Genomic DNA, 9,874 nt, shown 5'->3' on the forward strand with positions numbered 1-9,874 from the left:
TTCTATAATAGGAATAATTCCTGAATAATAATAATAAGCCTTCATGTAAAACGACACTGGACCCAAGAAAGAGACTACATAAGATAAAGCACAGTTTTTCTGATATGCTTTCATGAATCCCCAGATACATGTCTGGTGCCCATCATCATCATGTGCAAGGAATGTTAGATAGCCCCCTCCTGTCCTTAAAAAATAAAAAAAAGAGGCACCTGGGTGGCTCAGTTGTTGAGCATCTGCCTTCGGCTCACGTCATGATCCCAGGTTCCTGGGTTCGAGCCCCACTTCTGGCTTCCTGCTTGGCAGGAGGTCTGCTTCTCTCTCTCCCACTGCCTGCTTGTATTCCCTCTCTTGCTGTGTCTCTGTCAAATAAATAAATAAAATCTTAAAAAAAAAATTAGATGGGGCGCTTGGGTGGCTCAGTCGTTAAACGTCTGCCTTCAGCTCGGCTCATGGTCCCAGGGTTCTGGGATCGAGCCCCGCATCAGGCTCCCTGCTCAGTGGGAAGCCTGCTTCTCCCTCTCCCACTCCCCTTGCTTGTGTTCCCTCTCTCGCTTTCTCTGTCAAATAAATAAATAAAATCTTAAAAAAAAATTAGAGTTTTTGTATGTGTGCTAATGAAATGTCTCCATTGATAGTTCTGAGACCCAAATTATTTTCTTTTAAGATTTTATTTATTCATTTGAGACAGAGAGATAGAGAGAGAGAGCGCATAAATGGGGAGAGGCAGAGGGAGAGGGAGAAGCGGACTCCCCGCCGAGCAAGGAGCCCCATGTGGAGCTCGATCCCAGGACCCAGAGGTCATGAACCAAGATGAGCCACCCAGGAGCCCCGAAATATTTTTTTTAAGAGGGAGTCGGGGAGGGGCAGAGGGAAGAGAAAGAATCTTAAGCGGGCTCCACAGGGCTTGATCTCATGACCTTGAGATCATGACCTGAGCCAAAATCAAGAGTCGTATGCTTTACTGACTTGAGCCACCCAGGCACTCTGAAATCTTTTAAAGTATATTATAAAGCAAAATTTTGTCACTTGGGGTGGGGGTATGGATATAAGTGTTGGTTTAGCTTAATTCAGACAAGATATTCTGCACAATGAGGCAACCCATATCTTCTTGGTTGAGACTACTATCAGGAGTGCCCACAGAGTTAAGAAAAGGAACCAGCCAGTGGCAAACCACTGGAAGACATTGAAACAGAGCCACAATCTCCCTAAGATCAGTTTGGGTCCACAGATGTAGAGAACCGTTTAGCCAATAGTTAAAAAATGAATACTTTTGCATATCCTGTATAAGTCATTCAAGCAACAATTTCTCAGGTCTGAGAGTTTGCTGTTTTTGTTTCATAATTCCCCTGTGAGAAATATGATGCTGTTCCACTGGAAATACTGGAATTCTGAGGCAAACCCTCTACTAGGTGGGAGTCAGAAAAGGCCAAAGCCATGTCTGAAAGGAGGCTATGAGCTTTTCAAGTCAAGTCCTACAAATGTCAAGGTGGCAGAAGGGCTTGCAATTTGGAGTATAGTATAGTATATAGTCATGTCCTACAGGATATTCATACAGGAGGGGATAAAGCATCAGCCAACCACACACCCCAAGAAGCACAAGCCCCCACAGGAGAGATGGGTCAGGAATCCAGTGTTGTAAAAATGGATCATACTCATCTTGTTCCATGAAGAAGAGCATATTTGGACAGGGAGAGAGGGGCAGGGCAGAGAAGAGAAACAGAGAGAGCGAGGTAAGTACCCAGTCTGCAACTATCACTGGGCATAGGCACCTGCTGAGTATCATGAACAAGAAGATGCATGTTCATAAGTCAAGGCCTGACCCAGACACAAGAGCTGGAAGAGTGGGGAAATAAATACTCATAAAAATGTGACAGTCATTTAAATTCCCTCAAAATGGGTGAGATTACCCCTTCTCTTCATTAGGAGGGGCTCATTTGGCCTGACGGAAGACCAGTGGCTGCCTGATGTCTGCGGCCTGTTCCACAAGTCACACCATGTCTTATTACACTTAACAGACCAAACAACGCAGTCTATTATAACTACAGATTATTGAAAATTTAGAGGATTTACTAGAGGAGGCAGCAATAGCACCCGGAAAAAAGTTGACTCTCTGGAGAAAAGAGGAAACCAAATAGTGGATCTGAGAGCACTAAACAGGATACCAATAGCCTAGAACAGAGATTGGCAAATTTTTTTTTTCTGGAAAGTTCCATGTAGTAAATATGTTTGGCTTCATGGGCCATTTAGCCTCTGTTGCAGCCACTCAACTCTGCTGCTATTGCACAGAAACAGCCATAGATAATATATAGACAAATAACTCTGACTTTGTGCCAATAAAACTTTATTTATAAAGAAAGGCAGCAGGCCAAGTTTGGCCCACTAACTCTAGTTTGTTGACCCCAGCTGCAGATCAACTAATATCCAAGCATTAGAGGTGAACTACCACACCAGTCGGTCATCAAACCTGTGGAGAGAGAAGGTGTAATGGGAATTAACTGTAAGAAGATGGAGGTGGAGGGGAAAAGCTGCCTTAGGCCAAGTGTGCAGCAGATGAATGGGAGTTGAGGTTGGAGAGATAGGCTTCAGGTTAGGCAGGAGATTTGAACCAAGGGGAAGAATTTACATATTATGATAACTGAGGTGGGAAGGCACTGAGGGGTTATAGACCATGTAAAATTTTAAAGATTTTATTTTTAAAATTTTTTAATGTAATCTTCACCACCGATATGGGACTTGAACTCAGGACCCTACGTTCAAGTGTTGCATGTTCTACAGACTGAGCCAGCCAGGCACCCCAGGTATGTAAAATTTTAAATAAATTTCTATTTCAAAAGGTCACTGTGGCTACTAGGTGAAAAAATGTGATGTGGTAGGTTGAAAAAGGCCCCCCCACCAAAGGATATCCACATCAAAACTGCATTCTGTGAATGCTCTTATTTAGAAAAAGGACCTTTGCAGATGCAACTAAAATAAGGATCTTTTTTTAGTTAATTAATTAATTAATTTGAGAGAGAGTGAGAGAGAGAGCACGAGCCAGGGGAGGGACAGAGAAGCAGACTCCCCACGGAGCAGGGAGCCCGACGTGGAACTTGATCCAAGGATTCTGGGATCATGACCTGAGCCAAAGGCAGATGCTTAACCGACTGAACCATCCAGGCACCCTTAAAATAAGGATCTTGAGATAAGGAGAGAATCCTGGATTACTGAGGTGGGCCCTAAATCCAAGGACAAGTGTTCTCATAAGAAAAATGCAGAGGGTAGGGCGCCTGGCTAGTGCAGTTAGTTAAATGTCTGACTCTTGGTTTTATCTCAGGTCATGATCTCAGGATCTTGGGATTGAGCTCCGTGTCAGACTCCGCACTCAGTGTGGAGTCTGCTTGAGATTTTCTCTTCCTTTCCTTCTGCCCCTCCTGCTCATGCTGTCTCTCCTTCTTTCTAAAATAAATAAAATCTTAAAAAAAAAAATATATATATATATATATATATAAAAGAAAAAGACACAGACACACAAAGAAGGTGGTGTGAAGATAGAGGGTGGATTGGTGTGGTCACAAGCCAAGGCACACCAAAGAATGCCAGCAACCACCAGAAGGTAGAAGATGCAAGGATCGCATTCACTCCCTAGAGCCTTGAGAGGGAACACTGCCCTTCTGACAACTTGATTTCAGATTTCTGGCTTCTAGAACTGTAAGAGAATACATTTCTGTTGTTTAAAGGCACCAATTTTGTGATAATTTGTTATAGCAGCTTCAGGAAATGAGTACATGGGATAAGAAAAGAAGTAAGGAGACCCTTTAGGAGCCTAAATAATCCAGATGACTGATGCTCATAGTTTGGTCTAGGATGATGGCAGTGAAGAGGGAGACAGGTTGTCAGAATAGAGGGCTGTGTCAAACTAGGACTTGGAACAGACTGAATATGAGCTAATGAGGCCTTGGTTTCTGGCTTAAGAAACGAGGATGATGGCATTGCTAATTACTGAGACAGGGAAGGAACCAGTGTGGAGTTCATTTTGGATGTATTGTGTTTAAGATGCTGGAGAATCATCAAGAGGAAATGTAGAGGGGTGCCTGGGTGGCTCAGTCAGTTGAACGTCTGACTCTTGAGTTTGGCTCAGGCCATGATCTCAGGGTCTTGGGATGGAGCCCCGTATCAGGCTCCACTCTCAGCATGGGATCTGCTTGAGATTCTCTCTCTCTCCCTCTTCCCTTCCCTCCCCCTGTGCGCCCTCTCTCAAATAAATAAATAAATTCTTAAAAAAAAAAAAAAGCCTGGTATCACACTGCCATATTCTATAGTGGACATCCTTGCATATACACACCAGATGATTATTTCCATAATTCTAGCAGTGGAATTGGTGGGTCAGAAGGTATAAACATTTACATTTTGGTCACACTTGTGGTTATTTTATTTTAAGCCATGGTAAACAATGAAACATAAGGATGCTATGAAAATAGGCCCTCTTATTGCTGGTGACAGTTTAATTAGTACAACTTTAAACAAAGCAACTTATTAACATATATCAAGAGATCGAAAAATGTTTATACCTTTTACCTTTTGGCAATCCTACTCTGGGAGTCTCTACCTAAGGAAATAAATAAATGAAAAAGTAGTATTTAGCATTGTTTATGGTATGATTGGGGCATAACTTAAATATTCTTCATTAAATAAGTCATGAAAAAAATTAGGAGTCTCCATTAAAATACTATACAGTCATTAAAACGATGGTTATGAAGACTGTAATAACATGATAGAAATATATATATATAATTACAATTGTATAAAAAGAAACACAATGATATCCATGTTATGTTAGAGTATTGGGCTTAATGTGGCTTTTCTTTGTCATCCTTTCTGTAATGTGGATGACTTTTGTAGATAAAATGATACTTGTTAAAGGTTGGGATACAGACATTATCAAAGGAAGAAAAGTTGGGTAGAAACAAGCTTTCATGGAGATAGACATGTTGATGCTAAACTTCATATGGAAAAATAAACATGCAGGAATAGTCAGGAAAAGACTAGAAAAGCTACAAGGATGGACAAGCTCTACAATATCAAGCACAATATAAACCCTTTTTAATGAAAACATTGCATTACTAACTACTACATGAATAAATAAACCTGAAATAGAATAGAAAATCCGGAAATAGATGCAAGTCCGTATAGAACCTCAGTATATGATAAAAGTGGCATCTCAAATCACTGGGGTGAAGTGAGACTTTTTCACGAAGGTATTTAGGAAAATTGGTTAGTCATTTTATGAGGAAAGAGTTAAAATAGGTCTGGTTGCTTATTCTCTCCTGTCTTCATGGGAACCTAGAACCATGATTGACCCTTGGTCAACCTCTGGGAATATGGCCCTCAGAATATTTTTGTGTATGTGTGTGTCAGTAATTGATGATTTTGCTGTGTACATCTGAAGCAATGGACCGTGCTGTCCCAGCTTGTCAGATTACTTTACACAAACATTAAGACTGATGATTTGCATGCATTTGATTTCACTGTTGGGGTCCTGAATGTGGGTTGCCAGGGCTGGTTGTGTAGCAGGATAGGCCTCTCATATGACTAGCCTTCCCACAAATGCCTTAGATCCCAAAACTCAAACAAGATTCCTTGGGCAGAAGCATAAGTCTCTGTAATTTGTCTCTGTAATTTGACAGCAGAAAAAGCATGTCTATGTGGGCTTGGATGGGAAAGATGCAAAAGCCTGTGTTTGGCCTCTCTGGACTCTGCCAATGTATATCTTCCTGCTTCTTTGCTCTGCATCCTTTGCTGTAATCAACTCTAGCCTTGAGTATAGCCTGCAATTGAGTCTTATGAATGCTTTTAGCGAATTGCCAAACTTGAGAAGGTTGTGGGATTTTTGTTTAAAGATTTTATTTTTAAGTAATCTCTACACCCCCCAACATGGGGCTCGAACTCACAACCCTGAGATCAAGAGTCACATGCTTAACAACTGAGGCAACCAGGCACTCCAGTTGTGGGATTTTCCTTCCCTCCCTCCCTCCCTCCCTCCCTTCCTTCCTTCCTTCCTTCCTTCCTTCCTCCCTCCCTCCCTTCCTCCCTTCCCTTCCCTTCCTTCCTTCCCCTTCCTTCCTTCCTTCCTTCTTTCCTTCCTTCCTTCCTTCCGTCTGTCCTTTTTTTTTTTTTAATATTTTATTTATTTGTCAGAGAGAGAAAGAGAGAGAGCACAAGCAGGGGGAGTGGCTGGCAGAGGGAGAGGGAGAAGCAGGCTCCCCACTGAGCAAGGAGCCCAACGTGGGGCTCGGATCCCAGGACCCTGGGATCATGACCTGAGCCAAAGGCAGATGCTCAACTGACTGAGCCACCCAGGCGTCCATTTTTTTTTTCCCTTAAAGATTTTATTTATTCAGTTGTGGGATTTCTGAAACACTTTTGAAAAAAAATAGATTCATACCTCACCTATACAAGATTCAGTCCCAAACCAATTAGAGAGCTCATTGGAAACTACACAAGCTCCAGAGGAAAACATGGGTGAATTCCTCTTTAGGTGAAAGGAAGATCTTTCTATGGTTCCAAATCCAGATGTAATAAAATAGAAGTTGGTAACTTTGACTTCATAAAAAACACTTCTGGCGGCACCTGGGTGGCACAGTTGGTTAAGTGTCCTACTCTTGTTTCAGCTCAGGTCGTGATCTCAGGGTCATGAGATGGAGACCCACGTCAGGCTCTGTGCTGAGCACGGAGTCGGCTTCAGATTCTCTCTTCCTCTCCTTCCGCCCCTCCTGCTCATGCTCTTTCTCTCTCACTCAAATATATGAATAAGTCTTAAAAAAAAAAAGAACTTCTGCAGGCCCCCAAAATATAAACACTATGAAAAGACAATGGCCAAACCAGGAGAAAGTATTTGCAACACATATCTCAGATAAAGAACTAATATGCTAGACAGATAAAAAAACTCAAAAAAATTAGAGGAAAAAGATAAAACTTAATCCCCCACAGTAATATAAAAACAGCTCCAAAATATGAAAAGATGTTCAAACTCTCTAATGATAAGACAAAATATAAACTAAAATACGTATTGACTAAGGTGGTTGAGACTACTGGGTCTGGTCAAGATAATTAGTGCTTCATTCTGTATTTCCCACTCAATACAGGTAAAAACTCTGGACAAAATACATGGAACAGCTATCTACAGACTCTAGAATGCAAATGGCAAGAGGCAGGTTGAGGAAGGCAACCAGAACTCAAACTACAACTGACCCATCACAGCATTTCCCATTTTGTTTTCCCTCTGATATCTCCTGGCCCAGACTCAAACACAAGCTGAAACACAGAGCTGTGTACCAGGTGTGGTCAGAGAGAACTCCAAGAGAAATCCTCTATCATGGTTTGAGGAACAGCAAAGGGGACCTCTGTAGGTCATAAACTGTGATGGAAATCCAACGTTTGTTGTTGTTTTTCCATTCTCTCTCACACCAGTCCATTGGCACATCCATAGTGGCAATGGAGGGGGGGATGGCAGTGGAGGCTAGGCAGGCACCTAAAACTCTGAGGGGAGAACTTTGATCCCAAGAGCAACGGGGGATCCCCACTACTGTTTTCACTGTATATCTTCTTGCTTCTTGGTTCCAAAGCAGTTGCATTTTCAGGGAGTACACAACAGAGTGAGAAAACTAAAGCCCACTCCCTTTTCTAGCTAGAGGACCAGAAAGGGAAGTGTTGGGGAGATTAAGGAGATCAATAAAATGGTCCCATAAAGTTGGGTTTATCCTCAAGCTGCATATACATGATCTGAGCCTAATCAATGTTCCATAGGTTTTAAGAACTGAGATACAAGGTATGCCACTGCCCAGAAATTTCCTTAATTTGATAAAGGGCATTTATAAAAATCCCACAGCGAACATCATACTTAATAACAAAAAAACAAGTATTTTCTCCCTAAGACAAGGAATGAAGTGTGTCCACTTTCACCTCACCACTCATATTCAACACCATACTGCAAATCCTAGCTAATGCAATAAGACAAGAAAAAGAAATAAAAGGCATACGATTGGAAAGGACATAATGAAACTGTTTGTGACATAGTAAGAAATATACATTTGGTCTCTGTCCCCCTTCCCTCTAGCATATGACTCTTAAAACCCATGGAATCTCTGAAGTAATAAGGGTCTTTTTGTATGCTAATGAGATGATTGGTGGCTGAGGACACCTGGATAGTCTCAGGATGAGGTCTGGAACCAACCATGTGATTCGAGGGTTGGAACTTTCAGCCTCATCCCCCTGGTGTGAGTTTAAATGTAGGAATCAAACAAGATGGTAAATTCACACTGGTGGCTGGCTCCCCTATCGCACCCAAACTGAGATGGCACCAAAATTGACAGATCTGTAAAAACTGTGAAAATCCTGAGGATATGTGTGTGTGCACATGTGTGCATGTGAGTTGGCAAACAGGGAGCGATGGAGCCCAGACAGTGACACTACAGACTTTCCTCCTTTTGGTGCATCCTTCACCTTTTCCCAATGCTGGGCTTCTGCCTCTCCCTCTGCGTATACATATTAGCCAAGGAGCTGATACCTTCAGTGAAATACAAATTCATAGAGAAAAGTAATGAGTTATAGGAGGGATAAGATAACAGATTAAATGCATCAGATGAAAAGATAATTTAAATAAATATACATCCTCAAAAAGAAAAGAGTTCATATTGGTTATATCATGGGTTCTTGATTTGGGCACTACTGACATTTTGGGCCAGACAGTTCTATGTTGTGGTGGGATGGGGCTGTCCTGTGCATTGTGGTAAGTTTAGGAGCATCCCTGGCTTCTACCAGTTGGATTCCAGAAGCACCACCCTGAGATGTAAAAACCTAAAGTGTCTCCAGATATTGCCAAATGTCCCCAGGGGGGACAAAATCTCCCAACTGGGTTAAAGCAGGATAATAAATCATGAAGAACCAATTCAAAATACTATGGAAAATACAATGGTTGAAGTAAATAACTTAATAAATGGGTTATATAACAATAGGGATCTAGGCTGAGAATGATTTCACTGAAAATCACGTAGAGGAACCCTTCTAGAAGGTATTAGGAAGGGATAAACATGAAAATATGAAAGCAGACCTAGAAGATAAAAGTGTAAGTATAATATCTGTTTACAAGAACACAAGAAGAGGGGTACCTGCCTGGCTCAGTCTGTTAAGCATCTGTGTTCGGCTCAGGTCATGATCCCAGGGTCCTGTGACTGAGTCCTGCATTGAGCTCCCTGCTCAGCGGGGAGTCGGCTTCTCCCTCTCCCCATCTCCCCTACTCGTGCTCTCTCTCTCAAATAAATAAATAAGAATCTTTTTTAAAAAACCAAGAATATAAGAAGGGGAAAAATAGAAGGGAGAAAATATTTGTAGATATAATGCTTCTAAGTTCCTAGAATTAAAAAAAAAAAAATCTCAGATTGAATGGGTGCATAAAGGGCCAATCAGGATAGACATGAAAAATCTAATCCTAGATGTATTAGAGTAAAATGAAAGAACACTGAAGAGAAAGAGAAACATCCAGAGAGAAAGGGTAGCTCTCCTGTAAAGGAAAAAGATACAGATTGATACCTGACTTCTTAAAACATCCTAAGAAGAGAGTAGGAGGATGGGAGTAGGAATTAGAAAGGAAGGGGGAAAAGAGAAACAAAAATTAAAAGTAGGCCTTGCAGTTACTCAGTATACTTATCTCTTCTGTGGTGTAACAGGAAAACCACTCTATTTGTCTGAAGTACCAACGCAGACTTTTTGGAACTTAAGAAACAAAGGTAGGTGAAAGGTGGACCCTACAGAGGGAAAGGAGGTGGCTGTACTTTTGTGAGTCCCAGTATGTGGGCTTCAGCTGTAGAGGTAGATCTAGTTCTTAGGATCTGATTCTCGA

The sequence above is a fragment of the Mirounga angustirostris genome, unplaced genomic scaffold (assembly GCF_029215605.1).
Source record: "Mirounga angustirostris isolate CCGP_5_RB_7025 unplaced genomic scaffold, mMirAng1.0.hap1 SCAF_6, whole genome shotgun sequence".
In the NCBI taxonomy this organism is placed as follows: Eukaryota; Metazoa; Chordata; class Mammalia; order Carnivora; family Phocidae; genus Mirounga; species Mirounga angustirostris.